Raw genomic sequence first — 16,315 nt, forward strand, 5'->3', positions numbered from 1 at the left:
TATAGTGAAAAGCTTTTTGTTGCTGTTACATTTGATTGCTGTGTTTCCAACAGAGCCTACAGTTTAAAAAACTTGAAAAGAAAAGGGTGTCAGGGGTTATGGGGCGAAGACAGGAGAAACGGGTTGAGAGGGAAAGATAAATCAGCCTTGATTGAATAGCAGAGTTGACTTGATGAGCCTAATGGCCTAATTCTGATCCTAGTTTTCCCCCCCAAAAAAGCCTCAAACTAAGGTGCTACGTAAAGGCAAGTCTCTTTTGAGAGACTGATGTGCACATTTTCTCTTCAAATCATTAACCAGTTGAAAGTGCCTGCTGGATTCGCGTCAGCTGGCAATTCAGGCAGAGAGTCCCAGATCACACAAACCGTTGCAGAAAAACATCCTCTCCTCCTCTCCCCACTTCATTCTGTGATCACTGCTAACTGTAGCCTCCCAAGCAGTTTACTGTACAACACAAAGTGCTGGAAAACTCAGCGGGTCAGGTAGCGTGTCCAGAGGGAATGCAGCATCTTGTTTCCGATCAGGATCCTTCATCAGATACTTTGCTGTGTTGTCATAGAGCAAAGAAACAGGCCATTCAGCCCATCGAGATCACCCTGACCATCCCCACCCACATACACTCGTCATACCATTATTTATGCTTCCCACAATCCCATCAATGTGTCCCAGATTCTATTGCTCGCTCGAGGCAGGTTACAGTGACAAATTAACCTGCATGTCTTTGGGATGTGGATGGAGACTGAAACACCCAGAGAAAACCCATGCGGTCACAAGGAGAACTTGCAAACTCTACACAGACAGCATATGAGGTTGGGATTGAATCTGGGTGTCTGGAGCTGTACGGCAGCAGCTCTACCAGATGTGCTACCGTGGTCATGAGGTCATAAGTGACAGGAGCAGAATTAGGCCATTTGGTCCACCAAGTCGACACCACCATTTAATCATGGCTGATCTATCACTCCCTCCTAACCCCATTCTCCTGCCTTCTCCTCATAACCTCCGACACCCGTACTAATCAAGAAAAAGTGGGGAGCGGGAGGGCAGAAGGGGGTGAGGTTTGTTTGTGTTAGTTAGCTAAAATTGGAGAATTCAATATTCATACATTATTTCATGCATTTTTCTTTTTTTCTCTGGTCTTTGCTCAACCATCTGCCACTCAAAAGAAAACACTCGCCATTATCTGCCTATCACTTGTAAGAATTTGTCTCACCCCTAACTACCTTGCAACTTTCTCTCCCACCCCCCCCCCCCTCTCTCCCAATTACAATCAGTCTCAAGGGTCCTAACCCAAAATGTCACCTATCAATTTTCTTCAAAGATGCTGATTGAGCCAGAGATACTCCAGCACTTTTGTGCCTTTTTTTGTAAACCAGTATCTGCAGTTCCTTGTGCCCATTAACCCTCCCTTATATGGTTCCACTTATCGTGTACCAGCCGCGATCAGAACACACCTCCACCCCCCAACCAACCACCTTTGCTCTATCTGAACCATCATTCTTCTCCCACACTCCCGACCCCCCACCTCCAAAATCTGATTCAATATATCACATAGCAGTCCATCTCATTTCTCCCTCTCAGCTCTTTATACAGGCCATCTTTACTCTGTGCTCTCCTACTGCAGTTGTACAGGGCCCTGGTGAGACCACACCTAGAGTATTTTGTGCAGTTTTGCTCTCCTAATTTGAGGAGGGCATTCTTGCTATTAAGGGAGTGCAGCGCAGGCTCACCAGCTTAATTCCCGGGGTGGCGGGACTGACATATGATGAAAGAATGGGTCGAGTGTGCATGTATTCACTGTAATTTAAAAGAACGAGAGGGGATCGTATAGAAACATGTAAAATTCTTAAGGGATTAGGCAGGCTAGATGCAGGAAAAATGTTCCCGATGTTGGAGGAGTCCAGAACCAGGGGTCACAGTATAAGAAAAAGGGGTCGGCCATTTAGGACTGAGATGAGGAAAAACGTTTTCACCCAGAGAGTTGTGAATCTGTGGAATTCTCTGCCACAGAAGGCAATGGAGGCCAATTCACTGGATGTTTTAAAGAGAAAGTTAGATAAAGCTCTTAGGGCTAACGGAATCATGGGATATGGAGAGAAATCAGGAACATGGTACTGATTTTGGATGATCAGCCATGATCATATTGAATGGCGACGCTGGCTCAAAGGGCCGAATGGCCTATTACTGCACCTATTTTCTATGTTTCTAAAAGATACAGGGTCTTGACTCACACCAATGACAGTCCTTTGCCTCCATTGATGCCATTGACCTGCTGATTTTATTTTCCCCAGCAGTGTTGTACGGCCGCCTCCTGATGTTACTCATTGTCGAAGTTACATTCCTAAGGCATGCCGTAGGAATGCTTGACCACAATAATCATACCGAATCAAGCAAAGATAAGGAGCTTATGTGTCAACCTAGGCAAGAGTGCCAGACACTAACTCAGAATCCCAAACACACTAACTCACAAGGACAAGCAGGTTTTCTAACCAACTTTGACAACACCGAGTTAAAGGGATGTTTTCAAAGAGTTGGCAGCATCAACTGTGGCAATTTGTAGTCAGCAAGATCCCACCAACAGCAATGCAATAATGACTCGATCGTGCCTTTCTCTGGAAGTGTTCGAGTGATAGATATCGGTAAAGGACATGAAGAGGAATGCGCCCACCCTCTGAAAAATCATTGGCCACATCCATCTGACAAAGCAGACAGTCTTTAGCCTAAGATAGACACAGAAAGCTGGAGTAACTCAGTGAGTCAGACAGCATCTCTGGAGAAGATATAGGCGACATTTCGGGTTGTTCAGATTGAAGAAGGGTCTCGACCCGAAACGTTACCTATTCCTTTTCTCCAGAGATGTTGGCTGACCCACTGAGTTACTCCAGCTTTTTATGTCCATCTTTGGTTTAAACCAGCAACTACAGCTCTTTCCTACATAGTCCTTGGCCTAACACCTCTAACGGTACAACTGCTACATGCTACGACCCTGGCATTTGTGGAAATCAGGCACTCCAGAAGTGATGAACTATCCACTGAGGTTTAATTGTGTATGTATTCTTGGCAGCATACATGTACATCTCACTGGGAAGAAAAAAAGACACACATTGCTGGAGTAACTCAGTGACTCAGGCAACATCTCTGGAGAACATGGATAGGCAACATTTCGAGTCAGGTCCCTTCCACACTGATTGTAATAGGTGAGAAAGCTGCAGAGGTGGGGGCGGGACGAAATGCAAGCAATGGGTGGATACAGGTGGGGGGAGTTTTTCCATAGGCAGATGGTTGAACAAAGGCCAGAGATGAAAAGACAAAAGATTAGATAAGGATAGAAGAGATGTGAAAGATGAGGCCAGAGAAAGGAATATTGAGGGAAGGGGACACGGGGGCAAGGCAAAAAGATAGAATTTGACAAGCATCGAAAAAGAGGGGTGGAGAGAAGGGAAAGTGTTATTGGGTAAATTTACTGCAAGTTACATTAGAAGCAGGCCATGGCAATAAAATCACCTCACAAATATGGTAGACATTTTGTTTTAAAATATGAAAACTAAAAGATTTCAGTACCTGTAGTCTTGTGTCTCCTTGTTACTTGATTAACATATCATCTGTGCTTTGCGAATTCCATTTATAGTGTTATTTTAAAATATGACAGCTCAAATGAAAACAAATACATAAATGCTGGAAACCATGCAATAAAAGCAGAAAGTGTGGAACAGCAAGCAAGACAACATCCATGGAAAGGACTTTGTCCTAAAATGTTAACTTCTCCACAGATGCTGCCTGACCTGTTGAGTGTTTCCAACATTTTCTGCTTGTATTTCATACCAGGATTCCAATAGTTTTGTACTCATGGTTTACAGTGGTTGAAACACAATTTTAAACATTTTCCCTGGTAGCCCTTTCAGCCTTGATTTTGGATATTTGTTGCATCATTAATGACTACTGCTCACTGTCCAGATGGAGTTAATTAAAGGGATTACCGTGCTTGAGAAATATTCCACTGTTCTCTCAGTACTTCAGAACAATAAAACCTTGCTCATTACATTCAGAGATACACAATGACCCAAGGAAATGGAGCTGGGAATATTTGAGAATAATATTTCCTTTACAACAGCTGTGGCATTGTGCGCACCTCCTAGAACCACTGCCTCACGGTGCTAGAGACCCAGGTACAAGCCTGACCTTGGGTGTTTGCACGTTCTCCGCTGACTTGGCTGTTCCAGTTACCCCCCCACATCCCAGACATGTGAATATACTGCTTAATTCACTGCTGTCTGGATAGACTTGGCTTGTACACGCTAGAATTTAGAAGATTGAGGGGGGATCTAATAGAAACGTACAAAATACTTAAGGGGTTGGACAGGCTAGATGCAGGAAGATTGTTCCCGATGTTAGGGAAGTCCAGAACAAGGGGTCACAGTTTAAGGATAAGGGGGAAGTCTTTTAGGACCGAGGTGAGATTTTTCACAGAGAGTGGTGAATCTGTGGAATTCTCTGCCACAGAAGGTAGTTGAGGCCAGTTTATTGGCTATATTTAAGAGGGAGTTAGATGTGGCCCTTGTGGCTAAAGGGATCAGGGGGTATGGAGAGAAGGCAGGTACAGGATACTGAGTTGGAGGATCAGCCATGATCATATTGAATGGTGCAGGCTCGAAGGGCCGAATGGCCTACTCCAGCACCAATTTTCTATGTTTCTATGTCTATTGCCCCTTTGAGTTTAGAAGGATGGGCAGGGACGTCATTGAAACTTACCGAATAGTGAAAGGCTTGGATGGAGTGGATGTGGACAGGATGTTTCCACTAGTGGGAGAGTCTAGGACCAGAGGTCAGTTCCTCAGATTTAAAAGACTATAGGAAGGAGATGAGGAGGAATTTCTTTAGTCAGATTGCCGTGAATCTGTGGAATTATTTGCCACAGAAGGCTGTGAGGGTCAAGTCAATGGATATTTTTAAGGCAAAGATAGATTCCTGATTAGTATGGGTGTCAGGGGTCATGGGGAGAAGGCAGGAGAATGGGCTTAAGAGGGAGAGATAGATCAGCCATGGTGTAGTAGACTTGATCGGCTGAATGGCCTAATTCTGCTTCTATCACTTATGACGTTATGACCTAGTGTGTAGGTGAATGATTGAATCTTGGAAGAACTTATTGCAATGTGGAGACAACGAAAAATGGGATTAATGTAAATAGGTGGCTGATGGTCACCATCTATTCGGTGGGCTGAAGGGCCTGTTTTTGTTCTGTCTCCCTCCATGACTTGCATTATCTGTCTGTCAGACAGAGTGTAACCATCTGCGTAGACCTTGTGCAGATGGTAACAGCTCCCAGTCACATTCAATAAACTGGGCATCTATACTTGGAACATTTAATCAGGATTGATTTGAATAGAGTTTATACAATTAAGTGATGACTAGAATCCCCTTGTTTAAAATAATTATTTTTGCTGGATAAGTAAAAGGCAGCTAAGGAGGTTAGCCTACATTACATTGAACCAAAAACACAATAATAGACCATTTGATCCCTCTGCCCAGGGCACTCCCCCTCCCCCATCATCACATCCCTCACTTCTTCCTACCAGTTTCCCCTTAAACCCAGCTCTGCTCTTCACAGTGACTTGCCCGAGAGTTCTACGATCTCTGGGGAGCAAAGCAATTTCCTGCATTCCAGAGTCACAGAACGATACAGCACAGAAACAGGCCCCTCTGCCCAAGTTCCCACTGGCCATCTAACAGCCATCTGCACTCATCTCAATTTGCATTCTCTCAACATTCCCCACCATCAGCTCCCCCACCATCAACACAGAGAAAATATGCAAACTCCACCGAGAATGCATCCGATGTCAGGATCGAACTTGGGTCTCTGTCGATGTGAGGCAGCAGCTTTCCCAGCTGTATCACTGTGCTGTCCAAATTCAAGATTTATCAATGACTGTCTTACATTTCAGGCCTTTAGTTTGGCTCAACATTGTCCTTGAGAGGGACGGAGGCAGACCAGCCTCCACCCTTCTCTTCTGATAGGCAAGAGTCCCAGTCTTTACGTTTACATGCAAGCACAATCCAAAAACATGCTCCCATGTTACAAACACAGTGCTGAAGGAATCAGCGGGTCAGGCAGCATCTGCAGAGGGAGATGGACAGGTGTTGTTTCAAGTCAATCTGAAGAAGGGTCCAGACCTAAAACGTCATATGTCCATCTCCTTCTTGGGTCAGAACCATTCTTCAGACTGACAGTCTGAAAAAGAATCTGACCCAAAATGCCACTTTCCCATTCTCTCCCCAGATGCTGCCTAACCCACTGAGTTCCCCCAGCACTTTGATTTTGTACAAGATTTCAGTACCTGCAGTCTTGTGTCTCCTTGTTACTTGATTAACATATCATCTGTGCTTTGCGAATTCCATTTATAGTATTATGTGAGAATGAGCTAACCTGCCACCTCACGCTACAAAATTAGATGAGGAGGAGCATTGGGAATGGTCTGGAGAACAGAGTGCATACACTGGGAACAGGCAGAACTCATGCAGGAGTGTAGCATCTCACAAACTACCCTTGCATCAGTCACTTCCCGTCTCATCTGTGGGCCCCACAATGGCCTCAGCCGTCTCCTCCGATCCAGAGTGGCACCAAGACACCCTATATCCTCAGGGACTGCATCCACAGCCACAAATGGACCGTTGTGGGCTCCACCTTTCCTTGGACATCGGTGCCAGCTCTGATTTGTTCTGAACCTTTCCATACCTCTAGTTTCCCTCTCCTCTGACTCTCAGTCTGAAGAAGGGTGTCGACCCAAAACAATAGACAATAGCAATAGCCAATAGGTGCAGGAGTAGGCCATTCGGCCCTTCAAGTCAGCACCACCATTCAATGTGATCATGGCTGATCATCCCCAATCAGTACCCCGTTCCTGCCTTCTCAGCATATCCCCTGATTCCGCCACCTTTTCTCCAGAGATGTTGCCCGACCCACTGAGTTACTCCAGCATTTTGTGTCTATCTAAGACAGTTCTGTGCACGAGTCCTCTCAAAACGAATGAGACGCATCATTCCGCAAGATGCACTTTTGCAGGGCATTTACCAATGGGAAGAGCTGCCTGTTCAGCAAACAGGGATGCACAGATCCAAGGGACTTGGGATCTCCATCTGGCTGAGAAAGGGACTCATGTGCACAACAGCCCAGTCTCCAGTAGCCCAACCCGCATCTGCTGGAACTGCCTTGCTCAGATTCAGTGCTGGAACAATTTCCAGCCACTGATTCACACGGCAACGTTTTAAGTGCTGGAGAAACCCAGCATGTCACGGAGCATCAGGGGAGGGAATGGGCAAGTGGCATTTTGGGTTAGATTATTTTTCAGAACGTCAATCTTAAAAATGGTCCTGATCTGAAATGTCACCAGTCTATTCCCTCCCCAGGTGCTGCCTGACCCACTGAGTTCCTCTAGCACTTTGCTCAAGATGTCAAAATCTGCAGTTTCTTATGCCTCCACTGTTGAACACAGTTTTAATTGTATTCTCCACTTTTATTTTACAGAAAGGGTGGTGGGCCTATGGAACGAGTTGATGAAGGAGGTAGTTGAGGCAGGTACTTTCGCAATGTTTACGAAGCATTTAGATGTGTATGTGGATCAGAGGGATATGGGCCAAATGCAGGCAGGTGGGACGAGTGTAGATGAGGCACATTGGCTGGTGTGGGCAGGTTGGGCCAAAGAGCCTGTTTTTATGCTGAATGACTCTATGTAGCAGGCCAGCAGATAAAGGTCACCATTTAAGATCTTGGGGTCAGTCTGATAGCCTGTACAGGGTTCCAAGTTAGATTATTTTTCAGAACGTCAATCTTAAAATTCTGCATCAACTATCAGTGAATGTCACCAGTCTATTACCTGGCAGGTGCTGCTGAACCCTGCACTGAGCCACTGAAGCAATAGGCATCAAATGATGTCAAAATCTGCAGGAACTTATGCCACACGAACTCAGCGCCCGTTTTAATTGTTATCTCCACTTTTATTTTACAGAAAGGAGTGGTGGGACGTTGGAACTGGTCAGCCACAGGGTGCAGTTGAGGCAGGTCACTTAGAGCAATGGAGACGAAGCATTTAAGATGTCCATGTGGATCAGACGAGATATGGGCCAAATGCAGGCATCCCGGACGAGTGCAGATGAAATCAATCTAATGCGAGTTAGGGGCCAAAGGCACTTTTTTAAGCTGAATGCTAAATTGTACTAGTTTCCCCCATCAATATGAATCTCCATGTAATAAATATACACAACGTCTGAACTAGCCTGTTGCAGGGTTCCAGCAACTCCCGTGGAGAGAGATTCCATCGACTAGTTACTGCATTACTATTTGTGAATATGCCCAGGGTTACCTGGCGGACTTTAAACTGAACCCTGCACCGAAATGATGAAGGGATAGGCATTTTAAATGAAGTGGAAAAAAAGAGGGAACGGTGCCACACGAACTCAGATTCAAACAAGGGGACATGATTGATCACAATGGAGTCCAAGATTTAAGAGATGCTCTGACGTTGAAGACTGGTCAGCCACAGGGTGCAGAAAATAGAGGTCAGTATAGAGGCGGGGAGAGCGAAGCACAGAAGGACTCCAAAACATAGACGAGAATTTTTTTAAATGTTCATCCCGGACGATGGCACATGAAATCAATCTAATGCTAGTTAGGGACCAGCTGCACTTTTGTAAGTGAGCTAAATTGTACTAGTTTCCCATCAATATGAATCTCTTGTAATAAATATACACATGGAAGATGCTGGATCCAGTGCAACACTCAGAATGAACTGTTCAAGTTAAAAAAAAAATTTGAGGTATTAAAATTGGATTCTCCAAAGAGGTTATGAAGCCCTGGAATATTCTGCTTTTATCGTCAATATTCAATTTTTATTCGTCACATACACCCGAAGGCGCAGTGAAATGAATTTGCCAGCAGCAGTACAATTAAAAAAAGAACACACTATACACAATAAGATTTATCACAAACATCCACCACAGCATTCTCCACTGTGGCGGAAGGCACAAAGTTCAGTCAGTCCTCCTCCTTGTTTTAACTCAAAAGACCAAGTGTGATTTGACTCTTTCCCAAACTACACAGGAACACTAAAAGCACATGCACCATTTAATGCAACTACACGCATAACTGTAACAAAGGATTCCCCCCAAAAAACCCACACAATCCGTGAACTTCTATGCACTTAAGAATGAGACGCACACATTACTTAAAGTCCAATTAAAATAGTGACCCAACAGTTAATAACGATGGGAGGGGGAGGGGTTAAAGGTCACAAAATGTACCCAACAATTACCATCCCATGTTAATGTGCAATTCGTGCATAGTAACTATATGAATAAACAGATTGGTTTGCAAACATTGCACCGGTAAGGTTACAGTCTGGCTGAAGATAAGTACAACCCAGGAAAGCCGGGCTCGGGAGAGCTTTATTCCTCGGCCTCCTGCTTCTACTTTAGACCACACTGGGTCAATTCCCCGTGAGATCGAGCCCCGGGGCCGCTGCCCCTTAAACTACACGCACATTCATCCACACATACAAGAGCAAATCAACAATCCTGGCTGCAAATGGTTACCTTTCTTTTGTTTAAAAAAAAATTAAAGCAAGAGAGTGTAACTGCTGCAAGTGGGAGAAACTGGTAGAGATCTCCACTGATGGCAGCTTGGGAGAGAATTAACAACCTTTTAGTGAGTCCCCGCGAAACTGCATCCGCCACCAGCCGCAGGAAGAAATCCTTCAGCCAGACAAAGCTGCAGGACGGGGTGGATGGGTGGGTGGGAGCAAGAATCTGCAGCTCAGAAGTTTGCTATTTTATTTAAACGTGCAGGAGATTTTTTTTCCCCCCTCCCCCAATCCCAGCTCCCTGTTTTTTTGTTTTGTTTTAAAGCGACTGAGATGAGGATAATATAAGCAAATATAAAGGTTCCTCCAGCTCAGGGGAGGTGGAGAGGGGGATAGGGGGAGATCTTAGACCAGAACAATGAGAGTCCGGGGAGATCCTGGGCGCAGCTCCACCGCAGAGCTAACAAACCCTCCCGAAGCGGCTCCATAAGAGAGCAGTTCAGTCTCTCCGCCTTCCCCTCCCGCAGAACAAACCCCACTCACCTCGCCGAGGGAGTGCACCCTCCTCCCGGGGCTGGCTGGCTGGCTGGCTCGCTGCCCCCCTTCGCTCCGCTCCGCTGGACTGGGGGGAGGAGGAGGAGGAGGAGGAGGAAGAGGCTGGCAGGGTCGGACCGTCGGCGGGAGGTTTCAGATGTCCAGGTTGCAGGAGCGCCGGCTCCGGGTGGCCATGTCCCGACTGCTCAGTGAGAGCTTGAGCAGCCAGGCTGGGGTCCGTGGGCGAGGAACAGCGCCATCCCCACCAGCGAGAGAACAGCAGAAGCGCCGCCCAGCTCTTGCAACAACGTCTGCACAGCCAACTAGCTCCTTTAGCCCTCTGGGGAGGAGGCTACGGCAGCGGCTCTCAGCCTGGGAGGGATCCAAACTCCTTCACCCAACCCTCGAACGACCAAAATAATAATAATAATAATAATAAACTTTATTGCGGACTCGAGGTCCAGACAAGAGGCAACATTACATAAAAATGCATTGCATATTTAAAAAATATCATAAAGTTCATATGAAATCTTTGTATATCACATAAAAGCATCATAAATTATATTAAAAAAAGAAAACACAATACATGATTAAAAGAATGATCAATGTCCTACAACGTGACAACGATACCAGTGGTACACAAAAATGCTGAAGAAACTCAGCGGGTGCAGCAGCATCTATGGAGCGAAGGAGATAGGTAACGTTTCGGGCCGAAACCCTTCTTCAGACCCGAAACCCTTCTTCGGCCAGAAACGTTACCCATCTCTTTCGCTACATAGGTGCTGCTGCACCCGCTGAGTTTCTCCAGCATTTTTGTGTACCTTCGATTTTCCAGCATCTGCAGTTCCTTCTTGAACGATACCAGTGTCTCCACAGCTGGGATTCGTAGCGTGTAGTGCTAACCCTTATGTTTGACAAGGCCACAATAATTACATTTTTAGAGTCATTTATCCTGCAAATGAATTTATACATGTGATTTCTTAGGATAGCTTCTAAAGTACTGACTCCTACAGCCACAAACATATTACCAGCACTGCACCATCTAGGTTTCCTTAGCTGTGTTCTCATGGCATCGTTATATGCCACCTTTATTCTCGGCGAACTTGTCTTACCATAGTTCGACCACAGGTGCGCAGTGTAGAGTGGTGTGCAGTATGCTCTAAATAGCGACATCTTCACCACATCTGCACACGCACCAAATTTACGCAAGAGAATATTCGCCTGTACATACAGCAAGCGTCAAAATCAAATAAAATTGCTGGAAAGACTCAGCGGGTCGGGCAGCATCTGTGGAGATTCAGGGATGTTTGAGCAGAGACACTGCCCCAAGACTGAGAATTACCCTCCAAAGATAGACACACCAATTGCAGCATTGATGTACAGAGGGATCTTGGATCTTAGGGTTCAAGTCCATAACTCCCAGAATGTAGCAACACAGATTGATAGAATGGTAAAGACAACACATACTATGCTTGGTCAGGGCATTGAGTACAAGAATCAGGAAGTCATGTTAGTCTGAAGAAGGGTTTTGGCCCGAAACGTTGCCTATTTCCTTCGCTCCATAGATGCTGCCACACCCGCCGAGTTTCTCCAGCACTTTTGTCTACCAGAGCTGCATAAAACTTTGGTTCAGCCGCATTTGGAATATTGTGTGCTGTTCTGGTCGTCTCATTATATAACCATATAACAATTACAGCACGGAAAACAGGCCATCTCGACCCTTCAAGTCCGTGCCGAACACTTATTTTCCCCTAGTTCCATCTACCTGCACTCAGACCATAACCCTCCATTCCTTTCCCGTCCATATACCAATCCAATTAATTTTTAAATGATAAAATCGAACCTGCCTCCATCACTTCCACTGGACGCTCATTCCACACAGCTACCACTATCTGGAATCCATCTTCCTACTCCACCATTAATACCCAACAATTGAACCTTCTTGAACCAACCTTCCATGAGGAACCTTGTCAAAGGCCTTACTGAAGTCCATATAGACAACATCCATTGCTTTACCTTCATCAATTTCCCTAGTAACCTCTTCAAAAAATTCAAGAAGATTAGTCAAACATGACCTTCCAGGCACAAATCCATGTTGACTGTTCCTAATCAGACCCTGTTTATCCAGATGCTTACATATATTATCTTTAAGTATTCTTTCCATTAATTCATTGCAGGAAGGATGTGGAGGCTTTGGAGAGGGTGCAGAAGAGGTTTACCCGGATGATACAAGGAGTAGAACAACCTTGGGTTGTTTTTTTTCTGAAGCAAAGTGAAGATCTAACAGAAATGTATAAAATTATCAGAGACATAGACTGTCAGAACATTTTTGCCCCAAGGTGGAAATGTTACATCTTAGAGGGTGTAACTTTAAGGTGAGAGGGGGGGGGGGGGGGGGGGGGGGGGGGGGGGGGGGGGGTAAAGGAGATGTGTGGGGAAAGCTATACTGCTGAAAAGGGTGGAGGTAGTGGAGGCAGATACAATAGTGGCTTTCAAGTGGTTTTTAGATTGGGACATGGATATGGTGGAATATGGACCGCATGCAGGCAGATGATGTTTTAATTTGGCATAGTGTAATCTAAATTCTATGTTTAAAAACCTGAAGCTGGAGAGTGGGATTAACCTCGCTTAATCCTGCTACGAGGAACAAAGTTTGAAATGGCCTTTTGAACAGTAAGCAATTTTCTTGATTAGTTATGGTGTCACAGGTTATGGGGAGAAGGCAGGAGAATGGGGTACAGTGGAAAAGATGGATCAGTCATGATTGAATGGCGGAGTAGACTCGACGGGACGAATGGCCTAATTCTGCTCCTATAATTTATGAACTTCAATGATTCCCTTTCCCATATTGTTAACCAGGAGGATGTGTGTGCATTTAGATAAGCACATTGATTTGCAGGGAATGGAAATATATAGATCTCACACATCATTTCAGGCCTGTACTCGCATCTTTTGGTTAGGTCCCACCTATTTTTGCAGCTTGAGTAAAATTGATAACTTGCCCTCAGTTATCCCAACAGGTGACTGCCTTCTATTGGGGACTGGGGACTGTCTTCCAGGCTTTGCTGAAACCCACTTGGGTCCATTTGTCCACACTCCCTTTAGACTTACCGGGTTCATTGGGAAATTCAATATCCCACTTTGTAACATTAAAACATCCAGACGTCGGGTAGTCTTTGTTTGCATATTCTCCCTGACCGCATGGGTTTTCTCCAGATGCTCCAGTTTCCCCGCACATCCCAAAGATGTGTGGGCTTGTAGGTTAATTAGCCTCTGTAAATTTCTCTTAGTGTGTTGGGAGTGGATGAGAATGTGGCATAACAGAACTAGTGTGAACAGGTGATCAATGGTCAGTGTAGACTTAGTGGGCCCAAAGGGCCTGGTTCCATTTTGTATCTCTAAACCAAACTAAAAGACTGTGGAGTCTTTTAAATTCCTGGGAACAATCATTTCCAAGGACCTTATGTGGGGGCTACCATCGACTCCACAGTCAAAAAGGCACAACAGAGGATGTACTTCCTACGGCAGCTACACGGCCATCGTAGAGTCTGTCCTCACCTTCTCCATCATGGCCTGGTTTGCGTCAGCCACCAAGCACAACACCTGGAGGCTGCAGCGAATTGTCCGATCAGCTGAGAAGGTTATTGGCTGCAACCTTCCCTCCATTGATGAACTGTACACTGCAAGGGCCAGGAAGCGAGCGGGCAAGATCATCTCTGACCCCTCTCATCCTGGCCACAAACTCTTTGAATCACTTCCCTCTGGAAGGCGACTCCGGAGTGTCAAAGCTGCCACAGCCAGACATAAAAACAATTGTTATCCCACGAGTAGAGGCTCTACTCAACAGCCAAAAGTCTGTAGCCTCCCTTTGATCTGGTATTTTGTTGGTTCATATGCTTGATCAATGGTGTTTTATCATTAATGTTTTATTATTATTAATGTTTAGTGCTTTCCGAGTCATTCGTAACTGTCACAGTATGTCATGTTGTTACTTGTGGGCGGAGCACCAAGGCAAATTCCTTGTATGTGAATACTTGGCCAATAAACTTACTCTCTTACAAGCAAATGAAATGTAGCTGTATTAACACAAACATTTGGTAATCCAGAAAATCTTCCTGTCCAGCACTACTAATGTGCCAGATTATTGGAGTTTTGCTGTACGTGTTGCCTCGCGATTATGTGTGCCAAAAGCAGTGTCAGTGTGTCGGCGTTACCCAGCCCCACCTCGCCTCCTTCCTCCACTATTCCCAGTTAGCTAACTATTTTACCTTCCACCCAGCAATATATAAACAGACATTGTCTTCATGCCATCCCACCCTGTGCAACTGCCTGAAGCAAAACCAGACAGTTCACAACATTGTTGTTGTAATATTTGGAGCTTTTGGATTACACGTTGGATCACACCAAGTCATTTTTTCACCAAAGCACTAAATTATATATTACCTGTATTATTAATCAAGGTATTGTTAGTGTAACACAATCCCCGTTTAAAACAAGCAATTGCTTTTAATAACTAAAAATTAATTACACATATCCACAAGCTGTTGCAATTTCAAAGTTGCTATTCAGAGCATTTTAAGTGCAAAGATCTGAATAACTTTGGCAAGAGCAGGCTACTCGGCACTTAAGTAAAATCATGGTTGATCTTTTCAGTGCCTTTCCTGCACTAACCCCATAATCTCTTGATTCCCCTAACACGTCAAAATACACCAATCCCTGTCTTGAGTATATTTCATATTCAATCCTGGATCACAAATCACTCCGCATTCTCTACTGTTCACTAATCTTACCCTATTTAAATTACTGTGCAGAAGTCTGGGGCAATAACTATAAAAGTTCGCTACATTCATTAACTATTCTGGAAAAAAGAGCAATACGTATTATTCACAATGTCAGGTATCTGGGTCACACTAATCCATTATTCTTACAGTCAAAATTATTAAAATTAGAAGATTTGGTTGCATTTAAAACAGCACAGATAATGTTTAGGGCCAAAAATAAAAACTTACCTGGAAATATACTAAAATTATTCAATGCGCGAGTGGGGGGGTTATAATTTAAGAAGAATATTTAATTTTAAGGTACAAAGAGTCCGCACGACTAGAAAACCTTTTTGTATTTCGGTCTGTGGAGTAGGATTGTGGAACAGTTTGTATGTGGAGTTAAAGCAATGTCCAAATATGAACCAGTTCAAAATGACATACAAAAAACTTTTTTTCACAAGGTACAGGGATGAAGGGGATGGTTGACAAACAGGGGTTAATGTTTATTTATTATTTTATTTATTATTTATTTATGTTTTTTGGTTACTTCATACATATTACTTGTATGTGTATATCAGTTGTATGTATATATATGTCTGTATGCATCTCTAAAAATTGTCTAGGGTATTATTATTATTATTATTTAATTAATTATTAAATATGGAAGAAGGGTTTAGGGAGAAGGGGTGAGATTAAATAAGTTATTCTTCTCACTCCTTTTCGAGCTTGTAAAGAAAAAGTGTTGGACATTTAAATTTTGCTTTATGCTTTTCATTGCTTTGCAAATATTGCCTGGCATGTCCAATTGTTTGACTACTTCGATTTTGTTGTTGTTATTTATTCCTATTTATGTCTTTACTTGTTCGGAACAAATAAACAAACAAATAAATACATAAATAAATAAATCCTCACAGGTAAGCAATAACAACATATCAGGTGAAGAATTTTCCCATTGCTGACTTGCATGGCTCTCTCTTTATTTGAAACTATTTATGAGATTATATTATATCTGTGTCTACCCTGTTAAGACTCTCAATATTCCAAGATCAAGGGAGTAATTTCCCCATCCCAGGGATCAGTCTTGTGAACCTTCATTGCATTCTCTCTATCACAAGTATATCTTCCTTTGGTAAGGTACCAGATTGGTACACAGTGTGCCAAGTGTGGTCACACCAGTGCCTTATATAATTGCAGTAAAACATCTTAATCTTATACTCTTGCACTCAGATCATTTTACCTTCCCAACTGTTTGCAATATTTGTGTGTTAAGCTTCAGTGATCCATGCCCAAGAACATCAGATCCCTCTGAATGCAGTCTCCTGATCTCATTAATAACTTTTTTTTCCTACCCAAGTGAATGAGCTCACAAATATTCACATTACATCTGCTTTGTCCTCACTCATTCACTTAACCTCTCTAGCCCTCAAAGCCTCCCTGCACCTCCTCATAGAC

The 16,315-nt window shown here is 44.0% G+C and overlaps 1 protein-coding gene across 1 annotated transcript in view; it reads right to left on the bottom strand.

The window, feature by feature from the left end:
• farp1 (FERM, RhoGEF (ARHGEF) and pleckstrin domain protein 1 (chondrocyte-derived)) overlaps positions 1–10,402 on the bottom strand; it is a 254,948-nt gene extending 244,546 nt beyond the window's left edge. Inside the window, exon 1 of the mRNA XM_055636674.1 lies at positions 10,110–10,402. The gene's annotated coding sequence lies outside the window, so the exon portion shown is untranslated. The remainder of the gene's footprint in view (positions 1–10,109) is intronic.
• Between the last annotated feature and the right edge of the window lie 5,913 nt (positions 10,403–16,315).

This window comes from Leucoraja erinacea, chromosome 6 (assembly GCF_028641065.1).
Source record: "Leucoraja erinacea ecotype New England chromosome 6, Leri_hhj_1, whole genome shotgun sequence".
Lineage (NCBI taxonomy): Eukaryota > Metazoa > Chordata > Chondrichthyes > Rajiformes > Rajidae > Leucoraja > Leucoraja erinaceus.